Source organism: Syngnathoides biaculeatus, chromosome 2 (genome assembly GCF_019802595.1).
Source record: "Syngnathoides biaculeatus isolate LvHL_M chromosome 2, ASM1980259v1, whole genome shotgun sequence".
NCBI lineage: Eukaryota > Metazoa > Chordata > Actinopteri > Syngnathiformes > Syngnathidae > Syngnathoides > Syngnathoides biaculeatus.
Window position 1 is genome coordinate 11,356,807 of NC_084641.1, and position 17,204 is coordinate 11,374,010.

Here is a 17,204-nt window from a genome sequence, read left to right on the forward strand (position 1 = left end):
TAATAGCTGACCTTGAGAGGAGGTTAAAACTCTTGAAACAACCAAAAAAAAAAAAAAAAAATCACATTCATATGATCATCATTTTAAGTATTTTTGAAAAATAACATTCCTTAATGTCCCCTAGGGTAAATAGTATGACGTTTTGGCCACTGTAGAATTGACCTGGAAATGCTAAATAATGGCATGGTGACTCAGCTGGTAAAGCGTTGGCCTCACAGTTCTGAGGACCCGGGTTCGATCCCGGCCCTGCCTGTGTGGAGTTTGCATGTTCTCCTCGTGCGAGAATGGGTTTTCTCTGGGCACTGCGGTTTCCTCCCACATCCCAAAAACATGCAACATTAATAGGACTCTAAATTGCCCTTAGGTGTGATTGTGAGTGCGGCTGTTTGTCTCCCTGTGCCCTGCGATTGGCCGGCAACCAATTCGGGGTGTACCCTGCCTCCTGCCCGTTGACAGCTGGGATAGGCTCCAGCACTCCCCGCGACCTTCGTGAGGATAATCGGCAAAGAAAATGGATGAATGCTGAAAGACAATGAAAAAAATAAGTAGAGTAGTAATAGTAGTGAAATAATAAATAGCTGACTTTTTTAGCATTAATCAAGACTTGTGTAATTTCTGACTTGAAGAGAACCATTCATTGAATGAAAAGCAACTCCAAAGCTTAAAAAAAAAACCCAAAATAAACAAGCTATGAATCCTTTGTGCTTAACTTTATGACTAATACGAGCCCTTGCTCCAATGACAGCATGGAAGAGTTAATAATAACAGCCAAATTCATTAAGTGTTGCATAGTTTCTGTTGATGTTTGGTACCTGCCCTTCGCATTGCAATGAATACAAAACAACAACGTAGCCAAACAGGCTTGCAACCAGGTCAACCAGATTGACCTGTTTCGAGTTACTCGTCCGCTTGGAAGAATCTGGGTAGCACTATTGAGTTTCACCTCAAATATTTATGCAACAAGTCACTGAGCCCAGAACCAGACGATACAAAAAATAGCTCTCCATGGCAAAGAGAAGAGTAAACAATGCTATTCACAAAGGGGTTCTTAATATTTTGTTTTCCCACAAAAAGCAACAGTAAACATGCACTCTTGACAAGAATAAGTAGGACATCATTTACCTGGTGGTATTAAGGAGAGAGCAACAGGTAGCAAAATGGGTGAGAAATCATGCGGGCCTACAAGGAGATGCCGGCGGAGTGCGACATTGCAGGTGGTTGACTCAACACCGCTTAACATGTGGTGCTTTCAGCCGGCATGTCCTTTGAGGCAAAAGGTCAGCATCCCCTCCTTCACTGAGGGGGAAGAATTCAACTCGCAGTTTATGCTGAGTGACACGTGATGGTCTTTGTTGTGTTATAAAGAACACTCAACACAGCCTTTGCACCCAAATACCGATAAACGTGTGTCATTGAGCTGTGAGTCACGTGTTTGCTGCTCTCTGTGCTGTGCTGTTCATTCATGTTTGCACTTCAAAAAACATTTGTTCTGTAAAATAAACATCCATTTAGGGCACCGGAGCAGGCTGCTGATACTATTTTTTTCTTTCTAATATTCTTCCATCTATCATCCCCAAGCACTTATACGATTACAGGATCGAGGTATTCTGACATCAAATATAGCACAGTACCAGTTTTTGTGGTACTCCTCATTTGTTGCAAATGAGAGTGACTATTCTCAGCAGGACATCGGTCACGGTAATCAGAATTAGTTATTGTGACGTCACTAATCTATCGTGATTGCACATTGCACTGGAGTCTATCCCAGATGACTCAGAAACAAAGTCGTTTACACCCTGTACGGGCCACCGGCCGATCGCAGAGCACATAATTTATAGACAAACAAACATTCACACTCACATTCACTTCTGTGGGGAAATTGTCAATGAACGTGCATGCTTTTGGAATGTTGAAGGAAATCAGGAACCGTTGGCTTATTTGCATGAACTCAAACCGACTCACCAACACCCAGTCGAACCTGGTGCAATTCTTATTAATGGTGTTTTTTGAGGGAAGAATGTGAGCGAATTGTTCTCATGACAACTTGGAACTGACTTATGTTGTGGGCAGAAAATCATGTCTTCTTTAGTATTCATTTGTAGGGGCTGCTCAGCCAAATGGGCATGAGCGGCACAGTGCAATATATTTAAATTGGCTTATGGGGCAGTTACATGTGCTCCCATTGAACTTTCCCTGGCAACAAGCATTGCGCAAAAGTGACATGATCAGTAGTTACATTTTTGTTACATGAACATTTAAAAGATTGATGTCCATTGCTATTTGGTATATGACCATTTTAGACAAGTAGGAAGATACATGTCGGCTGCCTGAATGGTTGGTGCCACACAATTTGTTTTTTACAAAGAAAAAACTGCATTGTGAAAGAGAACACACTGTATCCCTTTCACCAGATACAGTAATGCCCTTATTGAACAACCCCTCACTGTGGCGAACAAGACGGTGCTATGACATTTCCTCCCTTTGCAATCACCGGAAATGTTTGCTTCGAAGCACGTGTGAGTTGTCAACCGTGAAGGTGTGATATATTACTTGTGATGAATGCGATTAAAGTGTTGTCCCTTTGCTATGTTGCGTCTCTTTCTAATCCACTCTTCCTGTGTGCCTTGGCAAATATTTGTCATACCCTTCCCACCCATGCAGTTTCCCATTAAGCCCCACCCCCGTGACCCCTCCTCCACACATGCACATGCTGGCTTCCAGTAAAGATGCTGCCTCAAACACTTCCCCATTCCTGAAAGACCAATAAAGAACTGTGATGTAGCAACATTTGCGCTTCTGCTTGCCTGTGCTGAGAGTGTGAGGATGTATGTTAGGGGTGGGGGTGTGATGGCGGTGAGGGGCTACAGGCAGGGGGGACAGAAAGGGTGTGTTTGGAAATACAAAGCAGGGCAGCAATGTTGATAAATCGCAAAGTCCTCTGTGGCAAATTGTCACCATAGGAAGTGATGACGGAAAAGGCTAATTTTTATCGTCTGATCGAGTTAGGGATATGGGATGCCAGGGGTGCCCCAACTTTTTTGCCTCAAGATCTACTTTTTAAGCAGCCAATATATATTACAATATAAAATATATATATATTTTTTTTATCTCAGACACTTTGTATTGCTCAGTAGTGCTTTCCCAGCTGCTTACATAAGTAAAATCAGTCTGTAAAACAAAGATCAGATTTCAATAGAAATGCACAACTGGGCTGTGTCACTCACATCTGTAGACTCTTTCAGCTACTTTGAGAAGCACTCACAGTCTGCAATTGACCCCTCCGTGGATATTGCGCAATCCGTGTCACTGACCAATCAGAGGCCAGAGATCTGCATAAACCACGCGCCTTTTTGGTCCCGCCATTTTCTCAGACAACATTGCATAGTCCAGTGTAGGTTTTGTTAGCGTTTTATCGCGTATTTGGGTTATTTAACAAAAAATATGGTAAAGAGGTGTAGTCACGGACTTTGTAATAGTGACGACAGGTATCCTGAAAGGCTAGTTGGTGGAGTTCGATTCGTACCCTTTCCAAAACCGAAGACCCAGTACGAAAAATGCCTTCGATGGATCAAAGTTTGTGGAAGACCGCATCATCAACTAAATCCATCTAATATCAACCGGAACAGATATGTTTGCACGAAGGTATGCCCTATATTTGATTTTCAATACATGTCTCGTATAAATGAATTCGAAGTTCTTCGCTAGCATAACACTGCTGCGTGTGAACGATTGACACACTTATTCTTTGTTGAGTGATATTTAGCGATGATCGGACTGCACAAACGTCTCGCTTTCTTGCCGGCTCGCGGCCGAAGCTTAACCAAACTGTGTTTGCACGAAGATATGCCCCATATTTGATTTTCAATACACGTCTCATATAAATGAATGAGACGTTCTTCGCTAGCATAACATTGCTACATGTGAATGATTGAATGAAATCAGAAGCATGGCGTCTCTCTCAGTTAAGAATGTATTGTATTTAGAATCTATAATATATCGTTGATTTGAATGAAATCAGAAGCATGGCGTCTGTCTCAGTTAAGAATGTATTGTATTGAATTGTATTTGCCATTTTTACTAATTGTTTGTCTTACGTCAGCGCACGTGGTGTGACGTCACTTCAGGAGGCGTGGTTAAGTGCCCTGTACGGAGGGGTCAATTGTTACACTTTAAAGAATGGAGTCACCCAGTTCTTTGTTCAGCATATTAACGTTGTGTTTATTTTATTTCTGTAAACGGCACAGAATACACATTTAGGTCACAGCACATAAATAACGTCTGCTAACATTTCTCACGCGCTATAGAGCTTGTGCACCTACATCACTGAAATCACATGACTGCCCATATCGCCGGTCAAACAAACCATTGTTCAACACTAAGTTCGTTGAGACGAAACAAAAATATGTCTTATAGCAAGACACCCAGAGTTTTTTCTGATACAGTTAAACATTTAGAAGGTGATAATAAACAAAGGTACGTGGAAAAATGAGAGGCACTTGGCATAGAGGACCCATATTTAATACCTAAGTCGATGTTTTCGCTGACAAGAAAGTGAATTGTTAACCATCTTCCGCTTGTCTTGGACAACTGGATATACACATGTATCTGCTGAGTAAGTCGGAAGAGTTTGAAAGCACAGAAAAGTCTGGACGCATACAAACACTTTGTTGCTGGATCTTTTCTCAATCAAGAATAAATCCCACATAGTGATGGACCCACTTAGATTTTTTCAATACAAATACCAATATTTAAATAAATGACCCCTGGTTTTGCTCAGGTTTGCATTCATTAACTATGAGTGGATGGAAAAAAAGACAGCAAGTCGGCTCCTCCATACACGAAGTGTGTTGCGGCCACACGTTAAACTTTGGTAAACCTCTCTGTGACAGATGTTTTTTAAAAAAATATGCATTGTTCTAAAATGAGTCCAATCCGTATTTTAAAAATAAAATAAAATAAACCGCGGGGATAGGCTATAGCCCCCGTACACGGAAGCGTGTTGCAGCCACATGTTAACCTACGTAAACCTCTTTGCAACAGATGGTTGTTGTTTCTTTCGGCGTCGCCACAGCGTGTCATCTCAGATGATTGCACATATATATGTTTGGCACAACTTTTACATCTCAGATGAACGCACATATATGTTTGGCACAATTTATACGCCGGATGCCCTTCCTGACGCAACCCTTCACAGGGAGTGGAGGCCCCAGTGGGATACGAACCCACACCCCCTGGTTTACCAAACCAGTGCTCTAACCACTGAGCTACGGGGCCTCTCTCTGCTACAGATGGTATCATCTGAGAACAATGCATATTGTATTTTAAAAAAAAAAAAAAAAACGTCTCTCGGGGAGAGGTTTACTGAAGTTTAACCTGTGGGCACAACACGCTTCTGTGTACGTTGGAAACGACTCCCTGTCGTTTTGTTTTGTTTTTTTTAAAAGTATTGTTCTCAAATGAGACAAATTGGCATTATAAATACTTCTTGGGAATCTGAGATTAAGAAGAATAATTCCTACCTGAAATAAAGCAATCACTACACAGTCGTGTGTATTTGGTTGGGCAGCATCCATCACATTTAATTGCCGAAATCCATCGATCTTTTCTCGTCTTTTCAGCTGGTATTCCAGAGAATGGTCTCTTTGAATATCTGTCTCGTCTGTTGTAACAACCAAGAGCACAACAAGTCTCGTGCATCGTGAATATTCTGCTCCGGTTCAATGTCCCCCACGCTGTCAAGCAGCTCTTTTTGACTGGCAATATGGCGCCGGGAAAATGGTGACGTCACGTGCACGAGCTGTATATGTCTCGTTGTGCTACAGCTTCTTCTGTGAAAGCGCTGGGCAGCGTTAGCTGGTGGCTGCAACATATCGCCCCCCGCTGGCGAATTGCTGTTACCATGAGAACGGACACACTTAAACGAAACAAATATGTTACACATATCCAGAGTCACGCAAGAGTTGAATTTGAGGGGTAAAATGTTGTGTGTTGTGTATTGGGTGGGCCAAAAATAATAATGACAGCACCCCGTTACGTGTACATGTATAATGTCACATCAGAAAAGGCCAGGACTGGTCAAACCGACTGGCCGCCCATCAACGAGATGCGATTGAAATATTGGGCACACATGAATCAAGCGACGCGAGGGTTGATAGGCTGACGTCTATTTTTATTTGTATTTTTATCATGCAGTCATGTGATTGACGAACACTACCTTGAACGCACTGCACACCCCTGGGCTATGCATTATGTTAACCAGCATTATAGTTTTCCATGTCTTTCATTCTTTAGTATTCCATTGTGGAATTTGCTCCACTTTTTCATGCATTGCTGCAACTCATCACAAAATGAGGGAGGTGATCAATGATAAAGTCGTATTGAAGCAGCCTTTTTTTAGTCCTATTGCTCCAACCGTGAACAAACTCAAGCAGTGAAATTCCATCTCAGCTCTATGCAAAAGATCAAGCTTCCCAGTTGTGAGTAAGCTAGTGGTGACTAATGAGTAGTGAGGGTGTGTCAGGAGTTTTTGACCTTGGCTGACTGTTCTCCCAGGATTTTCCATCCGGCTGTTTGGTAATAGGTCATTAATAGCAGTGGAATGTCGTTGTCTGCTGTATATAGCGGCGATGAATACAGAAAGGTTCAAAAACAGGATTTGACCCTTACTCTTCCTTATGTGCATGTTGTAGCCTGAACGCACAATTAGTAGTCAAGGGAATGTGTTGAAATAAGCGGTCACAATGTTGGAAGTTATGATTAGGCTGGCAATACTGGCTTTTAAAATGAACAACAAATGCTACATAATAATTTGGAGTTTTATACAGTAATCAAACCAGTGCAGCTCTGACAAAAACATTTCAAAACTTCAGCGACCAGAACTATCTAGTGTAAGATGATATCATGCTTTCTGGTCGTGTGACAGTCTGAGAGATAGTAATTACATTTGGAAGTGAAGAAGGAAGTCATCTTCACAAACCTTTGATGACCTGTTTGGCTTCATTTGTGTGTGTGATAACCTAGAATACAGTATGCTAGCCTGCATCACTGACAGCCTCTTTTCATGGGTTAAGGGAGTGATTTCCAACCTTTAGAGAGCCAATGCACATATTTTACTATTGAAAAATCCCACGGCACACCAACAAAAGTAAATGTCACCAAAAATGGATCGATTAATTACTGTATGTACTTCCTGCCTAGCAGAGGAGCATTTTTTGTTCTGTCTGTCATTGTGCCTCACTGGCATTAATAGATGACTAAAGATACATTATTTCTTGGAATAAATGTTTTTTTTTTAGCAATTACATAAAATTGGAGAACTTCACATGGCACACCTGAAGAGTGCTCACGGCACACTCATGTACCCAGGCACACTGTTTGGGAATCACTGGGTTAAGGCATGAAGGTGAAGAAGAAAAAAATATACATCATATACAGATGATTAGGCTTTTTGCACTTTACAGGATGAAGGGCAATACAGTAGGTGTTTTGAGGTGTATGTCACAACAATGTCCTATGAAATTGACATCATTTACAGGGGAGGAAAAATATTACGGAATACCGCAAAGAGGGGAAACTGTTTTGTTCAAACAACCAGTTACAAATGTACCCCTATGCTCTTTGTAAAAAAAAAAAAAAAAAGATGGACTGGAGGTGAAAACAGAAAGAGGCACACAGTGTCATGCAAAAGCATTTGCCTCACATCAACAAACACGCGCACGCACACGCACATGCACACACACACACACAAACACACACACACACACACACACACACACACACACACACACACAGGCACTTAAAACCCGATGACGTCACTGCTTCCTACCTGAGGAACGAGTCAAAAGCAAGAGCAGGGTGACTCTGACCCAGTTCCATCTTTTCGCAGCTTACATCCTGCCTCTCGTCCCCTGTGAACACCCCCCCCTCCACACACACACACACACACACACACACACACACACACACTTGACTCACACTTAAGGGGGAGAGGTCACTGGCTAACTGGGCCAGAGCACTTGTATAACAGGCTTATTACAAGACAATTGTTGAATGTGAGGCAGTCTTAGAGATGTGGATTGGGAGATTAAAAAAAAAAACATAGCAGGGACATGGCGGCTCTACCACCTACCTGTCAACAGCCGTTTGTAAGATTCCAGCACCCCTGTCCTTATTTAACTTGGTCATCATTTTACAGGCAATTTAAAGGCTCGTGACTTCAAGGCTCGGAGCTCAAATTAAGCACAGCGGTTGAGCTTCACAACCGTCATGTGACACACAATACAGCAATCTATTTTGGGATGCTGATTGACTTCCAAGTTGCTTATTTCAACCCTCATTTTCCCATATAGGAAATCATTCATGTCCTGAGTTGCTTATCCTCACAAGGGTCGCGGGAGGGCTAAAGCCTATTCCAGCTATCTTCAGGCAGGAGCCAGGGTACACCCTGAATTGGTTGCCAGCCAGAAAACCCACAAAGGCAGAGGGAGAACATGCAGACTCCACACAGGCGGGGTCGGGATTTGAACCCTGGTCCTCAGAACTGTGAGACAAACGTTCCAACCAGTCTACCGTGGTTCCATAGGAAATAATCCACAATGAAAAGTGTTGCCATCATAAATCTTTTACTCACCTAATCAACAGCATCCAAAAGATTTCAAAACAACAAATTGTTTTAATTGATGTCAAACCTGAAATTGAGGCCTATCTTCTAGTTTGGGTTCATATGCTTAAGGAGCTTTACCATCAGTGTATATACATATATAAATTCAAATGACCTGATTTCAGGCTGCAGGAAATGTTTGGAAAGCCTGGACAATAATAATAATAGTAATAATAATTCTCGCATCCCACCTTTCACACCAAAATTATGTTAGAGCCTCACTGTATCACTGATGCTTTCCAAGATTTCAACATGATGGTTTGAGCTCCAAGTTTGAATTTTGAGGCTTGTTCATCTCCCAATTTGCTCCACTTTTGGAAGAAGAAGAAGAAAAGGATCGAGGCTAACTTGACAAGAGGCCAAATGTCACAGCTGTAGCCTTGCACTGAGAATGGGCTTCCGTGTATAAAAATATAATGGTTTTTTTTTTCATTCAGAAACTTAACAAAACAAATGGATGGCCATCAGAGTGCGTTTCCTGTAGGATGTGATCTTGTGCTGACAGTCTTCACCGGCAATGACCTTTGTTTCCGTTTGATGAACCCTCTACCCCCTTCAGCACCAAAACACACAGGAATTCCTTGTCCTTGTAAACACTATCGAGGATTAAAAAAAATAATGATAATAATAACAGGAAAACCCCCACAAGTGACAGTGGCTCCCCAGTAAGGAAAGAGCCACGGTTGAAATGGGGAAAATTTTGAGTAATTATCTTGACGTGTGTGAGTCATTGCAATGTTTTTGTAGCGTTATAAGCTTTCATTTACATTCCAAATACGTGCGACACACTTCTGACATTCTGGGTTCGATTGTCAACTTGTAATTGGCTGGTGACCAGTCGAGGGTGTACCGAGCCTCTCGCCCAAAATCAGCTGGAATAGGTTCCGGTACTCCCACTACGTTAACAGTACAGAAAATACTGTATATGGACAGGTTGTTTTGCGATTTGTATTTAGATTGTTTAGCGCGTGGAGCTGTAGAAAATACCCTTGCTTTTACTGCCACCTGATGTACTGTGAGCAAAACTACATGTTACATAAGTTCTCTTCAAAATATGACAATAATTCAAAACATGTTCCCCACATCAACTACTGTACCTGCATACCGTAATTGGGGAAAAAAAAAAGAAAAATCTGAGAGTGAAAATAATGTTTTCAGAGGTTTTGTTTTGTTTGTTTAGGGGGCGGGGTGGGGGTAGGAGGTGTCAGTATTTCAAATATTCCCTTGGAAATATTTACTGACTGCAAAAAGACTCAAAGTCTCACAGACCGTTCAGGCATAGCTTTTACACAAATGCTCCCCTAGTAACCTCACAGATCTTTAACGTTTTCTTCTGCATTCAAAGTTTTAAAATCACTTATTTTAACACGTCGCAATTTGGATTGTATTTGTATACACTATTGGAATTTTGTTTTGTAGCCATATCAGATAAGGATATAGTTGCAAGTTAATAAATACTAAATGCCTGGGTGTTAATGCTTGGGTTAAAATCTTTTGAATTATAATGACAAATTGCATACATTTTAACCTTAAATCAGGTCACAGACATTTTTTGACCTATGTTATGCATAAAACTGTGTGTGAATGGGGGCGGGGGGTGTATTCTTATGGAAGGGGACATTTAAAGATTGGGACGTGTTTTTGTGGGGCAGTAAACGTCAAAGCCCAGATTAAAAGTACTTAAACAATGTGGAAGCTCTTTTGAGCCAGATCATGAAATACTTTGTTTTCCATGGATACCAGTACGCCGAAGCTCATACTTGTCAATGCAGCAAAACACTAAAAAGCTAACAGGGAGAGACAAACATGGGAAGGCAAAACTATTTAATGACCAAATCCTATTATTACCACAACAAATTGAGGGATAACTAGTTTTGAAATCAGAAGACAAGGATCATTTATTGAAGTATTGTTTGTGTTATTGTCGAAAAAGGGTTCAGTAACAGTAAAATGCAGTATCTCAACATTATTGCTTCTTATTATGACAATCGGGAACTTGGGTAGAGATTTTAGCAAAAATCACAGAAGTTGACAAACATGATTTGGTTTCGCGGACCACATAAAATGATGCGGCGGGCCGCATTCTGCCCCCGAGGCCTTGAGTTTGACACCTATGGGATAAATGTTTCTTGAGCGAAAAACAGGACAGGAAGGTCAAGGACAGACAGAGTCAGCAACAGAAAATCAATCTACAGAAAAGTGTTGTACCATCCTTAATTCGTGACAGTCCAGCAACAAGTGAGTCATTAGCAGAATCTTAAATAGGTGGGCGTGGCTGACTGGAATAGCAGAAAACATGCGACTAATGGAGGCAAACTGTGAAAAGCCCAAGTACAGGTGGACCTTCTTAGAAGAGGAGCGGAGAGTCCAAAACCGTCACTCCTGCAAATAGACCGCTGTCTGGGTGTTCTGAAGATTTGGTCTTCAGAATGTGGCCCACATAATCGTTCATGACCATCTCTTTACCCTGCCTGCACAGAAAATGATGAGGATTACATAAGAAACATTTTGAAATAAACTATTTTCAACTCCTCAACCTGATAATTGTGCTGTGAAACAACCATCCCAATGCGTAAAAAAATGCAATTCTATGCATAACCAAAAGTGACTGCTTACCTTACGTAGGCTCCAAAGAAGCCCAGCTCACTCAGACAATGACTTATTTTGTGGGGCTTGCCTCTTCTCAGCAGGTAGTTTAGTGTGTAGGCGCAGGTTGGATCCTATCCATCAAAATATAAGCCATTCTCTCTGCACCGTTCTTCACTTTGCCCAAAACCTCACAGATCTCTTTCCCGTAAATGTTGTTTCCTCAAAGTAAAGAAGAGTGATTATTTTGTGTAGTCATTTATTTATCCAGCACAATCTTTCTGGACCAAGCAACGTATGAAAAATAGTAATATCCCTCACCCATAACAAATGGCCCTGCTAAAGGTACAGGGTAAGCAGTATTGAAATGTTTTTCTGCATGACAGCATTCATGACTTTTTTTTTTTTTAATTTCCATTTGACTGTACCTCCTCCCTCTCATTGACGCTTCAGGACAAACCGATCTGGTGTTGCTAAAGCCATTGCTTCACAACCGTGCCACCCACTATATATTTGATTGATATTGAATTTCTTTTGTCATCATTGGAGTAATCACAGTTATACTACTTACTTCATGAATTTCTTTACAGGTAACTAGCAACGATATCGAAATACAATTTAAATTAACTCTCTCAACCTTGATCCTACGACAATAAAACTGTCAATAGATTTTAGGGTATTCATAACGTATTCCAAATGTGTATTTGCTCTCAGCTCTTGACAAACCAGAGATCCTGTTGGGCAGAAGAATCTAAATATGTATGTTTTACTTTGACCTAGGGGCAGGAAGCATGTGAGTGTGAGTTGACAACAGAAAGAAAAAAAACCCCATCCTAGTCACAGAGTTTGTGGATATTGGAGGCTTCCACAAACGCTGCGCTTGACAGCCAGAGATAGCAAATTTTCAAATCCAAAAATTTGTAACAAGTCCTTTTCGAGTGGGAAAAGTTGTTCATAAAACTACTAACTATTCAGCTTCACCAAAGCCTGGAAGGTAAATACAATCAGTACCTTTTCAGACTTGTAGTTCTGGGGCTTGTAGCCTGTCCTGAAGTAGACCACTGCAACCTCCTGACAATCACTAAATATGCGGAAGGACAGAATTTCAAGAGTAGAATGTTCTTCATATTGGATATCCACAAAAAGAAGACACCTACATAAACAGTCTCTTCTCCTCATCGAGGTTTCCCGATTGAGAGACATCCTCAAAATGCTTTCGTATGCTGGCGATATTCCTGAAACACATTGAAGACTGTGAGATTGTCAATAAATGAAAAAAAATGTTGAGTAGGCGAATGATGTATTTTCCAGTGAAGCTGTAAATGTTTCATTTTGAACTTCAGAGCATTATTGAAGCTACGGTGAAGGTTATCACACTTACCCCTTCCACAGCTCATTCTCAATTAACTGTTGATCCAGGGCATTCATCTCATTCTCCTCCACCAAGAACATGACAACAGCTCTGACATGAGAACGTGAAGTGCTGTTAAACGCGCCACCACGACACACACTCGATCACAAATGTCAAACTGAAGGCCCGGGGGACAGAACCCACCCGCCACATGATTTTGTAGATCTCGCAAAGGCAAAGCCTTTCCTGTCACCTTACATGATTCTCGTGAAAATCTGAACCAATGAAATTTGTTTGAATCAGGGGTAGGGATGGGCCATACAGTGTAACTGCATCAAATAGCCATCTTTGGAAAGCTCAATGGCTAAAATGTGAAATTATTCTTTATCTGAGAGACACCTTATTATAGGAACCCTCGCAGACTTTATTATATGAGCCCTCACATCCTCCAGAGCTCGCTTTTTGGAAAAATCCAGACAGCCATCAGTGGAACTGCCTACTGGAGGATGTCAAGGACACAGAGAGCAACTCATATTTCTTTGATATTTTTAAAAGGAGGATCAAGATTCACCTTTTTAGTTTAGGATTTAACTGATTATGAATTGCTTGTCCCGTGACCCTTCTTAGGATAGCTATCTATTATATAAAGGTTGCATTTGATTTGATGTATCTAAATATGCATATATCAGTTGTAAACGCGATTATTAGTCAAGTCAAGTGTTGTTTAATAAGGTTTTTGGAGCATGTACCTCTTTGATCCATAGAGCTCCCAGGCCTTGGCCACAGCCCTGGCCAGACCCACTGCAAGGTTGTTGTCAATGATGCGCTGGCTCTCCTCCAGTCGGCCAGCCACCTTAAGGATTTGTCTGTTGTAGCAAGGTGAAACATGTAATTTTAATTTTATAACATGTAATTTTTCCATGCATGGCGGCAGTACTCAAAAGTTTGTGCAACAATCGAGGGTCATTTTTTTCATGGAGATTTTGTTCAGACTTCTAGTATATTAATCCAAAAGCCTTAGTTGTAGATATCAATTTTTTGGGCTGTTTACATGTTGATGACTTCCTTACCGGTGTACATCGGGCATTCGGGAGGCGAGACCTTCACAAACAACGGCAAAGGTGTTGATCTCAATCTGTTTCAGAGATGATGATCCATCCTCCTTCTGGTCCAGCGTGTAGTCGGATCTATTCAGACCCAACACAATTGACTGGAAAGAAGGCAAGGCTTAATGACAGACTGACAGTTTGATCAAGACAGTGCCCGTGTTGTAACCGTCAATCCTTCCATTTTCTGAGCTGCTTATCCTCTTGAGGGTTGCGGGGAGTGCTTGAGCCTATCCCAGCCATCATTGGGCAGGAAGCAGGGTACACCCTGAAGTGGTTGCCAGCCAATCGCAGGGCACATGGAGACAGACAGCAGTTGCACTCACAATTACGCCTAAGGGCAATTTAGAGTCCCCAATTAATGGATGATCACAGTGACGGTGTAGTGCCACACACGCCTGTCTTTGGTGCAGGCAGCATGCGATCGATTCCCGCTAGGGAAGAGTTTTGTTAACATCCTTGCCAAATTTGAATAATTAAAAAAAATATTGCCAAGAATATAAAATTAGGCTTCAAAAGCATGAAATATCAAGCAGCCATCTCCACTGTCAAGCGCTGTGGGCGTGTCTGCTGAATGCTCTGAAACCACACCCTGCTTGACTGTCAACCAAATACCAATACTGGTACCTGAATAATGGATCCCACTTCATCTAAGCATCTTTCCTACGTCTGCAGAGCCAACACATATGAGCCACAAAAATAGACCCTTTAGAGGAAAGCATAGTTCTTACAATTGTTGGAGGTACCGAATCCCGCAACCCACGCACCAAAGTGTTTCGCTGTTTACCCGAGAATTGTCATTTCCTCAGGGACGCCGCCATATTAATATTATCATATTGTTATCATGTTAGCGACTGCACAAGATAGCAGAAATGCTCACCCGTGAGTTTGTTATACCTTATAAGGATGGTAAAATAATGGGCTAGTTACTCAATCGCTTTTAAAAAGTAAATAATCACTGTTGCTGAAGGCATAGGAAACGGTGAAGCAGCACTAAAGTTCAGTTTAAATCATCATCATCATCAAATGTGAGAGTGCGAAGGTGAAAGCCGAAAATCCTCCAAGAAAAAGCACACGCAAGACCTTCAGAGATGACCAGGACTCTCTGGTTGAAGAGATTTTTCATTTCAATAAGGTTTTCCAGGATAAAAAAAAGGTTCAATTATAAAAGGAGCTGCTAGTGATTGTAGCGGAACGGAAGGCAAATGACGTGATACGAAGAGACATTCTAAGCGTACAAAAGCTTTACGACACTTAATGTCACAAAACTGCCATCTGCACTTGTTTACATTATTTTGAACCTCTGAAAATATCAGAATCAACGGCCCAACGGTTCAGTTTTACGGATACCATCCCTTTTCCTCATTAACCGGCATTAATCTTAGTGAGCGCTATTTCCAAAGGAAAAGGCTTAAGATCAGTAAAATAATGCCCTTCCCATCACTAGCGTATACGACTGGTGTCCGCATGTTTGATAAATAAGGTTAGGGATTTTTATATGGGTAGTTATGAGTTAGTGGTATTTTTTTCCCCTGCACCGCTTAGCCTCATTAAGGTCACGGGTATAATGGGGCCTATCCCGGGCAGGACGTAGGGTACACCCTGAACTGGTTGCCAGCCAATCGCAGGCCACATAGAAACAATCACTTTCACTCACATTCATACCAACAGAGAATATACAGTCTTCAATTAAACTATCGCGGATGTTTTGGTGATAACAAAAGCAACTGTAATGGCCGCAGAAAACCCACGCAGGGATGGAGAGTACAGGCAAACTCCACACAGGTGAGGCCGGATTTGAACCTGGGTCCTCAGAACTGTGAGGGAGATGTGCTCAACAGTCCTTCACCGTGCCTCCATTCAAAATTTTTGTCCTACAAATGAATTTGGAACATTTTCTACGCATCGGTTGCCTTGGAAAAAACTCTTAGTAAATGAGGGCTTTGATGACTCTCCTTAGTTCATCATCTAACGTTTATCAACAATTGTATTCTGAACTCTTTTCTTGTTCCAACATGACTGTGCCCAAAAAAATGTTCCTTAAAGCAAGCCGGAAAAGCACATCATTGAGGTGGGCTTGCATACCTGCAATCTTCCTTCTTTCAGGACGTACTGATGGATTTTGAACAAGCTTGCAGTGAAATCATCCACAGCAATGGTGCTACAATACAAAAATGTGTCACGATAAAATCTTTTAGTCATTGTAATAATATTTTGGAACAATAGAGCAGCTTGCAAAGACATATGAATAATGACTGGTTCTGAGGTCTGTCTTATTAAAATTGCATTTTCTGCTTCAAAGATCTAAATGTATCTCCTGTTTCATGGTGAATCTATCCTGTTATGATGTAATATTATACACCAAAAGGAGGCCACGATCCCACCTGCCAAGAGCCTCGAGCAGGAAGAAGTCGGGATCCTGGCTGATTTTATCCACCAGTTTGTTTTAGTGAGTTTGCACTGCAATGGCTTCGACGAAAAGAGCTTTTGGAACAGGCGTGGGGAAGAGTGCAAAGGGAGCGTATCTCACTTCCTAAAATACAAATAGCAAGAGTAATATGCTGTACCACTGATTGATTCATGTAAAGTGGACCCGAATCTGGATTCACACAGAAATGGCATGGCTTCTTTAGTGGCCCATGCACCACCCCTCGACAAAGTTCATCCAAAACATTTGAGTAGTTTTGTGTAACTGCTTATCATCCAACATTTTCAACAAAGATGTGACGTTCTCACCTCTGATGAGTTGGGGGGATTCTTTAATTCTCACAAGGAAACCCTGTAAAAGTGCCACATCGTTTGCCAGTTCCACCAGTTCGTTTATTAGGGCTGTATTCATCAGTAGCTCACATGGTATTCCTTCCGCCATTCTGATTCATATTCAAAATATTGGGCAGAGAAATGAAAAGGACAGACACAGCACTCTGAACATACTGTAAAGCAGGATGCATACTTGATATTAAGAACACCAAGAACGTCCTATTGGTTCATACAGAAGTGTTATCTTGTTTCAAGTAGCAATCATTTGTCAAAACATAACATTGTAAACCTTTATTTTCAGGTCCAGTAGATCATTCAAATAGTCACTTTCTTAAAATGAGAGAGAAAAATCACAACTTATGGCACAACTTGCAAATATTAAATATTTTCCCTTACACTAAAGCATGTTACTGGTTACGCATACTGCATAGCAGGGGTGTCAAACTCAAATTCACAGTGGGGCAAAATTTTAAATTGAACAATGCTGCGGGCCAAGGTTGAACAAATGAACCTTTTAATATGGAACCATACCAGTGTGTAATACTTGCAATACCTGCAGGCCAGCTCTAATATTAATTTGAAATTGGGCCAAATATTTGGCCCGCGGGCCAGAGTTTAACACCTGTGCAGTATAGTGTAAGTAAGTACATTATGTGTGTATTTTGTACAGCAGTGCAGCATTATGACAGGGGGGCACAGGGCTACAATGAAGACTTTTCATTATCCATCTTTCACTTCATAT

The 17,204-nt window shown here is 41.4% G+C and overlaps 1 non-coding gene and 1 pseudogene across 1 annotated transcript; both read right to left on the reverse strand.

Moving 5' to 3' along the window:
• Positions 1-5,201: 5,201 nt before the first annotated feature.
• Positions 5,202-5,274, reverse strand: trnat-ggu (transfer RNA threonine (anticodon GGU)). The gene has a single exon. It is a non-coding gene; the product is annotated as a tRNA-Thr (tRNA).
• A 5,619-nt stretch (positions 5,275-10,893) lies between these two features.
• Positions 10,894-16,571, reverse strand: LOC133494834 (glutathione synthetase-like; annotated as a pseudogene).
• Positions 16,572-17,204: the final 633 nt, after the last annotated feature.